Raw genomic sequence first — 11,685 nt, forward strand, 5'->3', positions numbered from 1 at the left:
GATCTAACGCAAAAATAATCAACTTCATTGGACTTCTAGATTAAAAGATATAAGGGAAACAAAATTGGAACTCGTTCTCTTTCGGAAACAAAAACTGAAAAGGATAAAAATGAAAAAGTGACATGGCGGATCCTGATTGGTTGTCGGGTGTGCGCGTTTTTGGCTATCTAGAGGGCCACCGCAAACTAACCAAACCGCGTCAGCTAACTAACTAAATAAAAATAAACCGCTGGTTCTTTTAAAAGAACCGAAGAGGTATCCCCTCTCTAATCTACACCGTCTATTAGAGATCTAAGGGTGGGAGTAAAATAGGAGAGAGAGAGGAGGAGGAACTTACCGTGCTCCAGGAAGAAGAACGGCGGCTCTTGGCAGGCCGACGTGAAGGTGGCGGGGAGGGCGCTCCGGCGAGGAAGAACGGCGGCGGAGGGAGGGAGCGGCCGGCGGGGGAAGGCCACGATGGGGAGGAAGGTTCCCAGGGGCGACGGGGCAGCTCCTGGGCGACAGGGGCTCTCCTGGCGAGCTCCTGTGCTTCGGTCCAGACAGGGAAGTCCGGCTTGTGGGGGTGGTGGCGTCGGGCGAGGAAACGGAGATTTTTTTAGGGGAATGGAAAGAGGAGGCCGAGGGGATTCTTATAGGGGTGGTGGGAGGTGCGGGGAGGCAAGGAATCTCACGAATCCCGGAGAGGAAGATTCGTGGAAGGTGTGTGCCATGGAGAGGGACAGAAATGAACGTGAGGAAGAAGAAGGTATGGATTGGGCCAGATTCGTTTCCTAACGTGGCCGAGGTACTTTCCTAATAAAAGTGATTTCTTTCTTTTTTATTATAATAGGAAGTAAAACATAAAAAGGAAAATAAATATAACTCCAAATATAGAAGTATTATATATCAAAATTCTCAGAAAAATATTTCTCATCACGTGGGCATTTTATTTTTCAGAAAATAAAAATTTATTTTTCTAAAAAAAATCCAATAAAGCCCAAATTTTGTCTTTAAAAAATTTGGCACTCTTTTTCTACTAACCTTTTTTTTGGGTGTCATCTTACCTCCTCTCTTTTTTGCTTGGCAAGTATATTGTCAGGAAAATTTTGTGGTTGAAATCTTGTGCCAAAATAATTCGAATCAAATATCAAAATAAATTCAAATGCCACCTTGATTCAAATTCTTTATAGTTGAAGAAGTCATGCTATCTTCTCTCACTGTTTTTACATCTATGAATTTGAATTCACAGGAAAAAGGGGAAAGTCATTTTATTCCCTCTCATTCAATTTTTTTTTAAGTTTCAAATTTCCCTCAAGTTTCAATCAATAAAACAAACAAACAATCAATCTAATAATTATATTAACATTCCAAAATTTGGGATGTTACAAGAATCCGCAAGATGCAAATTAAGAGAACACTCTTTAATCTCATGAAAACCAAGAATATCACATAATGACTTTGGAATCGCGGAAACACTAGCACCCAAATCACACAAAGCATTGCACTCATAGTTTTTTATCTTGATTTTGATAGTAGGTTCCCACTCATCATGAAGTTTTCTAGGTATAGAGACTTCTAGTTCGAGCTTCTCTTGAAGAGATTTCATCATAGCATCTACGATATGCGCGGTAAAGGTTTGGCTTTGCCTATAAGCATGTGGAGAGTTTGCAATGGATTGCATCAAAGAAATGCATTCAAACAAGGAGCAATTATCATAATTGAATTCCTTGAAATCCAAAGTGGGAGTTCCATTACTACCCAAAATTTTTATTTCTTCTACTCCACTCTCCACACCTTTATCATCAAGATAGGTGGACTCCGAATCATTGGGGCGTTTTTCAACCAAAGTGGATTCATATCCAGCCCCTCCATCAAAAGGTTTGACACATGGAAACAAAGATTCAAGAGGAGACACACCAAGCACTTTAAGATCTTCGTGATTTGCATCACTAGAACGCACCCTTTTAAACCATTCATGCCTAGCGCGAATTTGGGCGGTTCTTTCTTTGCTCTCATTCATGGAGACACGCATAGCTTTCAAAGTTTCATCCAAGTTGACCTTGGGAGGAGTGCATCTAACTTTCAAAGCATCAATAACACAAGACATCCTATCAACGCTCTTAGCCAAATCGTCTATTTTGAGTAGTTTTTCCTCTATGGACGCATTGAAAATCTTTTGAGAGTTGATGAACTCTTTGATATTACTCTCTAAATCAGAGGGTAATTTGTTGTGATTTCCATAAGTGTTATTGTAGGAATTGCCATAATTGTTAGAAGAGTTACTAGGAAAAGGCCTAGGAACATAGTTTCCTCTAAAAGCATTGTTGTTGCCAAAATTGTTCCTACCAACAAAATTCACGTCCAAGCTAGCGTTGCTACTCTCAATCAAGGAAGATAGTGGCATGTCATTAGGATCTACAGTAGCGTTTCTACTAGCAACCAAATTCATCAACTCATCCATCTTAGCACTAAGCGAGTTAATCTCTTCTATAACGTGTAGCTTTTTGCTAGCAGGCGACCTTTCAGTGTGCCACTGAGAGTAGTTGGTCATGATATTGTCTAGGGGTTTTGTAGCGTCTCCTAACGTGATTTCCATGAACGTTCCACCTCAGGCGGAGTCCAAGATATTGCGAGAAGCAAAATTCAAGCCAGCGTAAAAGATTTGTATAATCATCCACAAACTCAAGCCATGAGGGGGACAATTTCTAATCATAAGCTTCATCCTCTCCCAAGATTGTGCAACGTGTTCATGATCAAGTTGCTTGAAATTCATGATATCGTTACGTAAGGAGATGATCTTAGCCGGCGGAAAATACTTGGATATGTAAGCATCTTTGCACTTATCCCAAGAATCAATACTATTTTTAGGCAAAGAAGAAAACCAAGTTTTTGCGCGATCTCGCAACAAGAAAGGAAAAAGTTTCAACTTAATCACGTCATTATCCACATCTCTTTTCTTCTGCATATCACAAAGCTCAATGAAGCCATTGAGATGGGATGCGACATCTTCACTAGGAAGGCCAGAGAATTGCTCTTTCATAACAAGATTCAGCAAAGCAGCGTTGATTTCATACGATTCCGCACTAGTGGCGGGAGCAATCGGAGTACTAATAAAATCATTATTATTGGTACTCAAGAAGTCGCAAAGTTTGGTGTTTTCAGCCATGATGACTTCAACAAACAAACAAACACACAAGCAAGCAAGAAAAATGGCAAAGGAAAACGGCAAAAGCCAAAAGGCAAGAGAAAACGGCAAAGGAGAAAGGCAAAAGAAAACGGCAAAGGAGAAAGGCAAATGAAAACGGCAAATGTGAAGTGGGGGAGAGGAAAACGAGAGGCAACTGGCAAAAAAGTAAATGCAAGAGATGAGTTTGTGAGACCTACTTGGATAGATCTCTCCTCCCCGGCAACGGCGCCAGAAATACTTCTGCTACTGCAACAAAAGACCTTCCAACGGTGCCAGAAATAGGAGTGTTGCTTGATACTCCTCAGCAACGGCACCAGGAATCCTTCTGCTACGGCTACGCCTTAAGGGACTTTCTAGGCAAATATGCAAAGGATTTCCCCCGTGGCCTTGGAGCCTTGCGTTGGTGTTCCCTCGAAGCGGAAAGGTGATGTAGCACAGCAGTGGTAAGTATTTCCCTCAGTTTGAGAACCAAGGTATCGATACAGTGAAGGAGTATCACAAGTGCCTGCACAAACACAAAAAGCTTGCTCCCAACACTATGAAGGGTTGTCAATCCCTTATAGATTGTTCACCAAGTGAGAACTGAAAGCAACAAAGTAACAAAGCAAAGTAAAAGCGAAAGTGGAAACGATATATGTGAATAGACCCGGGGGCCGTAGTGTTTACTAGTGGCTTCTCTCATGAAAGCAAGTAGATGGTGGGTGAAAAAATTACTGTCGAGCAATTGATAGAACCGCGCAAAGTCGTGACGTCTTCTATGGCAATGATTATATCTATAGGCATCACGTCCAAAACAAGTAGACCGATACTTTCTGCATCTACTACTATTACTCCACACGTCGACCGCTATCCAGCATGCATCTAGTGTATTAAGTCCAAAAGAACAGAGTAACGCCTTAAGCAAGATGACATGATGTAGATGGACAATCTCATATCTACGACAGAGCCCACCTTGTTACCCTTGATGGCAACTACACGATGTGTGCCTTGCTGCCCCTACTGTCACTGGGAAAGGTCACCACACGGTAAGAACCCAAAACCAAGCACTCCTCCCATTGCAAGAATCATAGATCTAGTTGCCCAGAAAAAACCCAAGACTCGGAGAGACTTACAAGGATATCAAATCATGCATATAAGAAATCAGAAAACACTCAAATATATATCATAGATAATCTGATCACAAATCCACAATTCATCGGATCTCGACAAACACACCGCCAAAGAAGATTACATCGGATAGATCTCCATGAAGATCATGGAGAACTTTGTATTGAAGATCCAAGAGAGAGAAGAAGCCATCTAGCTACTAACTACGGACCCGTAGGTCTAAAGTGAACTACTCACGAGTCATTGGAGGGGCGATGATGATGATGAAGAGGCCCTCCAACTCCAAAGTCCCCTCCGGCAGGGCACCGGGAAGGGTCTCCACATGAGATCTCGCGGAAACGGAAGCTTGCGGCGGCAGAAAAGTATTTTCGTGGATCCCTTGAATTTTTTCTGATTTTTAGGGAATATATAGGCGCAAGATCTAGGTCACGGGGGCACCAGGGAGGCCACAAGCCTACCCACAGCCGCCCCTTGGTGGCGGAGTGGGGGCTTGTGGGCTCCCTGTAGCCCTCCTGGCTTGGCCCACAAGCCCCCTGATCTTCTTTCGTTCGGGAAAAAATCATTTCGGGGATTTTATTCCATTTGGACTCTGTTCCAAAATCATATCTGAAAAGAGCCAAAAACACAGAAAAAATAGGAACTGGCACTTGGCACTGAATTAATAAGTTAGTCCCAAAAAAGATATAAAAGGTACATAAAACAACCAAAGATGACAAGATAACAACATGAAACCATCAAAAAATATAGATACGTTTGAGACGTATCACATCCCCAAGCTTGAGCTCTTTCCACTCCTTATCTCTTTGTCCATGAGAACATCACCCAAAACTTGAAAACTTCACAACACAAAACTTAAACAGAAACTCGTGATAACATTAGCACAAGAAAACAAACTACCACCTCTTTAGGTACAGTAGCAAACTTGATTTCAATTTATATTGGTGTTAGATTACTGTATTATCACTTTTCCATGGCTAGTACCCCCCGATAATATCCATAGTTTCATCAAAACAAGCAACCAACTCAACAAAAACAGAATCTGTCAAAAACAGACCAGTTTGTAATAATCTGTATACTTCGTATACTTCTGGTACCTCAAAAATTCTGAACAATTACGACTACGTGGGAAAAAGGTATATCAACCAGCATAAAAAAGAATCAACTCAAAATTTATTTCTGAATAAAAAATAAATATAATATTGTGAGCGAAAAGTTTCTGTCTTTTTCCAGCAGGATAAAACAACCATCACCAAGACTAGTCATAAAGGTTTTGCTTGGATCAAACACAAAAAGAAACACAAAAGACACAATCATAACAGAATTATAATGGTGTCGACGCAACAAAGCAGAAAGAAAAAAGATAAATTGATTGGGTTTCCTCCCAACAAGCGCTACTGTTTAACGCCCTTAGCTAGGCATAAAGCGATAGAATCACGTATCGTCGTCTTTGGTACTCAAACCATAAGTAGCCCTCATCATGGATTCATAAGGCAATCTTATTTTCTTTCTAGGAAAATGCTCCATGCCCTTCTTTAAATGAAATTGAAATCTAATATTCCCTTCCTTCATATCGATGATAGCACCGATAGTCCTTAGGAAAGGTCTACCAAGAATAATAGGGCATGTAGGATTGCAATCAATGTCAAGCACAATGAAATCCACGGGTACATAGTTCCTATTTGCAATAATAAGAACATCATTGATCCTCCCCATGGGTTTCTTAACAGTAGAATCCGCAAGATGCAAATTAAGAGAACACCCATCAATCTCATTAAAACCCAGAACATCACATAAAGACTTTGGAATCACGGAAACACTAGCACCCAAATCACACAAAGCATTGCATTCATAGTTTTTGATTTTGGTTTTGATAGTAGGTTCCCACTCATCATGAAGCTTTCTAGGGATAGAGACTTCCAATTCAAGTTTCTCTTCAAGAGATTTTATCATAGCTTCGACGATATGATCGGTAAAGGCCTTGTTTTGGCTATAAGTGTGTGGAGAGTTTAGCATGGATTGCATCAAGGAAATGCATTCAATCAAGGAGCAACTATCATAATTGAATTCCTTGAAATCCAAAGTAGTAATTTCATTACTACTCAAAGTTTTAATATCTTCTACTCCACTTTTAATGCTTTTAGCATCAAGATAGATGGACTCCGAATCATTGGGGCGTTTTTCAACCAAGGTGGATTCATATCCAGCCCCATCATCATTAGGTTTGACACAAGAAAACAAAGATTCAGTGGGAGTCACACCAAGCACTTTAAGATCCTCGTGATTCTTATCACGAGAACATGCCTTTTTAAGCCATTCATGTCTAGCACGAATTTGGGCGGTTCTTTCTTTGCTCTCACTCATGGAAACACGCATAGCTTTCAAAGTTTCATCCATATTGATCTTGGGAGGAGCACATCTAACTTTCAAAGCATCAATATCACTAGACATTCTATCAATGCTCCTAGCCAAATCGTCAATTTTGAGTAGTTTTTCCTCTATGGACGCATTGAAAATCTTTTGTGAGTTAATAAACTCTTTGATATTACTCTCTAGATCAGAGGGTAATCTATTGTAATTTCCATGAGTATTGTTGCAGGAGTTGCCAAAGTTATTAGAGGAGTTACTAGGAAAAGGCCTAGGAACATAGTTTCCTCTAAAAGCGTTGTTGTTGCCAAAATTATTCCTACCAACAAAATTAACGTCCGAGCTAGCGTTGATACTCTCAATCAAGGAAGACAAGGGCATATCATTAGGATCTAAAGGAGCACTTCTACTAGCAACCAAAATCATTAACTCATCCATCTTAGCACTCAACGAGTTAATTTCTTCTATAGCATGTACCTTCTTACTAGTAGGTGACCTTTCAGTGTGCCATTGAGAGTAGTTCGTCATGATATTATCTAGGGGTTTTGTGGCTTCTCCTAACGTGATTTCCATGAACGTTCCACCGGAAGCGAAGTCCAAGATGTTTCTAGAAGCGAAATTCAAGCCAGCGTAGAAGATTTGTATAATCATCCAAAGACTCAAGCCATAAGCGGGACAATTTCTAATCATCAATTTCATCCTCTCCCAAGATTGTGCAACATGTTCATGATCAAGTTGCTTAAAATTCATGATATCATTACGGAGAGAGATAATCTATGCCGGCGGAAAATACTTGGATATGTAAGCATCTTTGCACTTATTCCAAGAATCAATACTATTTTTGGGCAAATACGAAAACCAAGTTTTTGCTCGATCTCGCAACGAGAAAGGAAAAAGCTTCAATTTAATCACATCATTATCCACATCTTTCTTCTTTTGCATATCGCAAAGCTCAATGAAGGTATTAAGATGGGATGCGGCATCTTCACTAGGAAGGCCGGAGAATTGCTCTTTCATAACAAGATTCAGCAAAGTGGCATTGATTTCGTCTGACTCCGCACTAGTGGCGGGAGCAATCGGAGTACTAATAAAATCATTATTATTAGTATTCGAGAAGTCACAAAGTTTGGTGTTTTTAGTCATGGTGACTTAAGCAAGCAAGAAAGCACACAAGCAAACAAAGAGCGAGCGAGAGAAAAGGGCGAACGAAAAAGGCAAACGAAAAAGGCAAATATTTTTTTGAATTTTTTTGTTTTACAGAAGTGGGGGAGAGGAAAACGAGAGGCAAAAAAGGTAAATGCAAGAGATGAGTTTGTGACACTTACTTGGATGAGTTCTTGACTTGATCCTCCCCGGAAACGGCGCCAGAAATCCTTCTTGCTACTTCTCAAACAACAGCGCCAGAAATTGACACGTTGACGGAGACTTGCTTGCGTTGGTTTTTCCCTTGAAGAGGAAAGGGTGATGCAGCACAGGAGCAGTAAGTATTTCCCTCAGTTGGAGAACCAAGGTATCAATCCGGTAGGAGAATCTCGTCAAGTGCATAGTACCTGCACAAACACAAAAGAGCTTGCACCCAACGCTATAAACGGGTTGTCAATCCCTTCAAGAATGATTGCAAAGTGAGATCTGGAGGCGCAAAGTGCAACGAAGAAAAAGAGTAAGGCTGAAAATATGGTGTGGAGTAGACCCCGGGGCGATAGTGTTCACTAGAGGCTTCTCTCAAAATAGCAAATATTACGATGGGTGAACAAATTATTGTTGAGCAATTGATAGAACCATGCAAAGTCATGACGATATCTAAGGCAATGATCATACATATAGGCATCACGTCCGAGACAAGTAGACCGATACTTTCTGCATCTAGTACTATTACTCCACACATCGACCGCTATCCAGCATGCATCTAGTGTATTGAGTTCATGACGAACAGAGTAACGCCTTAAGCAAGATGACATGATGTAGAGGGATAAACTCAAACCAATGATGAAAACCCCATCTTTTTACCCTTGATGGAAACAGCACGATGTGTGCCTCGCTACACCTTATGTCAGTGGGTGAGGTCACCGCACGGTATGAACCCAAAACCAAGCACTTCTCCCATTGCAAGAATCATAGATCAAGCTGGCCAAACAAAACCCATAACTCGAAGAGAATTACAAGGATATGAAATCATGCATAAGAGAGATCAAAAGAAACTCAAATAAGATTCATAGATAATCTGATCATAAATCCACAATTCATTGGATCTCGATAAACATACCGCAAAAGAAGATTACATCGGATAGATCTCCATGAAGATCATGGAGAACTTTGTATTGAAGATCCAAGAGAGAGAATAAGCCATCTAGCTACTAGCTATGGACCCGTAGGTCTATGATGAACTACTCACGCATCATCGAAGAGGTCATGGTGTTGATGAAGAAGCCCTCCGTATCCGAATCCCCCCTCCGGCAGGGCACCAGAACCTGCCCCGGATGGGATCTTGCGGAGACAGAAGCTTGCGGCGGCAGAAAAGTACTTTTGATGATCTCATGATTTTTTTCTAGGATTTTAGGGAATATATAGGCGAAAGACCTAGGGCAGAGGTGGCCCAGGGAGCCTACAAGCCTGGGAGGCGTGGGCCCCGTGGTCGCGGCTAGGGGGCTTGTGGGGTCCCTGGTGGCCCCCTGCCTTGGTTCTCAAGCTTCCCGATCTTCTTCTGTTTTGGAAAAAATCTTTTCGGGAGTTTTATTCTGTTTAGACTCCATTTAAAATCCTCCTGTGAAAAGGGTCAAAAACACGGAAAAAAATAAGAACTGGCACTTGGCACTAAGTTAATAGGTTAGTCCCAAAAAAGATATAAAAGGCATACAAAACATCCAAAGTTTGACAGGATAATAGCATGAAACCATCAAAAATTATAGATACGTTGCAGACGTATCAAATCTCTCCTCCCGTAGATGGTCATCATCATGGATAGATCTTGTGTGCGTGTAGGAATTTTTTTGTTTCCCATGTGTCGTTCCCCATCAGTGGCATCATGAGCTAGGTCTATGCGTAGATGACATCTCAAGTAGAACACAAAGGAGTTTGTGGGCGTTGGTATATAGATTTCTGCCCTCCTTAGTGTTTTCTTTATTCAGCGGTATTGTTTGATGAAGCGGCCCGAACCAACCTTACTCGTATGCTTACGAGAGACCGGTTCCATCAACTAATATGCAACTTATTGCATAAAGATGGTGGTGGGTTTCTGTTTCTCCTACTTTAGTTGAATCGGATTTGACAAAGGTGGTCCTTGGAGAAGGTTAAATAGAAACTTGTGTATCACCATTGTGGTTTTGCGAAGGTAAGAATCGTTCTTGCTAGATAACCATAACAGCCACGTAAAACATGCAACAACAAATTAGAGGACGTCTAACTTGTCTTTGCAGGGTATGCATGTGATGTGATATGGCCAACGACATGATGTGATATATTTGATGAATGAGATGATCATGTTGTAATAGTTAAATATTGACTTGCATGTCGATGCTACGACAACCGGCAGGATCCATGTGGTTGTATTTAATTATTTTGTGTTTGGTGATGCTTTACTTTATCGCTAAGAGGTAGCAATAGTAGTACAAGCATAGTTGGTGCGACAACCTCAATGGCAGCACGATGATGGAGATCATGGTGTCCTGCTGGTGACGATGGAGATCATGCCGGTGCTTTGGTGATGGAGATCAAGAAGCACAAGATCATGGCCATATCATGTCACTTATGATTTGCATGTGATGTTAATCCCTTTTATGCACCTTGTTTTGCTTAGGACAGCAATAGAATTATAAGGTGACCCCTCACTAAAATTTCAAGATAAAATTGTGTTCTCCCCGAGTGTGCACCGTTGCGAAAGTTCGTCATTTCGAGACACCACGTGATTATCGGGTGTGATAGACTCTACTTTCACATACAACGGGTGTAAGACAATATTTCACACGCGGAGCACTCAGGTTAAACTTGACAAGCCTAGCATGTACAGACATGGCCTCAGAACACAAGAGACCGAAAGGTCGAACATGAGTCATATAGTAGATATGATCAACATAGAGATGGTCACCATTGAAGCCAACTCATCTCACGTGATGATCGGACTTGGGTTGATGGATTTGAATCATGTACCACTCGAATGACCAGAGGGATGTTAATTTGAGTGGGAGTTCTTAAGTAATATGATTAACTGAACTCATTATGATGAACATAGTCAAAATATCTTTACAAATTATGTCATAGATGATTAGCTTGTGTTGTAGCTCCTCTGTTTTTGATATGTTCCTAGAGAAAACTAAGTTGAAAGATGATAGTAGCGATTATGCGGACTGGGTCCATAAACTGAGGATTGTCCTCATTGCTGCACACAAGGCTTATGTCCTTAATGCACCGCTCGGTGTGCTACCCCCCAAGCGTCGTGTGTGGATGTTGCGAACATCTGACATACACGTTTTGATGACTAAGTGATAGTTGAGTGTGTCATGCTTTATGGCTTAGAATTGAGGTGTCCAAGATGTTTTGAACGTCACGGGACATATGAGATGTTCCAAGAGCTGAAATTAGGATTTCAGGCTCGTGCCCGTGTTGAGAGGTATGAGATCTCCGATAAGATTCTTTGCGTGCAAAGTAAGGGAGAAAAGCTCAATCATTGAGCATGTGCTCGGATTGTTTGGGTGCTACAATCGCTTGAATTGAATGGGAGTTGACCTTCTAGATAAGATAGTGATTGAAATAGTTCTCCAAAGTCACTGCCACCAAGATACTAGAGCTTCGTGATGAACTATAGCATATCAGGGATGAACAAGATGATCCCTGGATTATTCGTGATGTTTGACACTGCAAAAGTAGAAATCAAGCAGGAGCATCAAGTTTTGATGGTTAGTAAAATCACTAGTTTTGAGAAGGGCAAGGGCAAAAAGGGATACTTCATGAAATGGCAAACCAGTTGCCGCTCTAAAAGAAGAAACCCAAGGTTGAACCCAAACCCGAGACTAAGTGATTCTATTATGAGGGGATCGGTCACTGAAGAGGAACTG

This window comes from Hordeum vulgare, chromosome 5H (genome assembly GCF_904849725.1).
Source record: "Hordeum vulgare subsp. vulgare chromosome 5H, MorexV3_pseudomolecules_assembly, whole genome shotgun sequence".
Lineage (NCBI taxonomy): Eukaryota > Viridiplantae > Streptophyta > Magnoliopsida > Poales > Poaceae > Hordeum > Hordeum vulgare.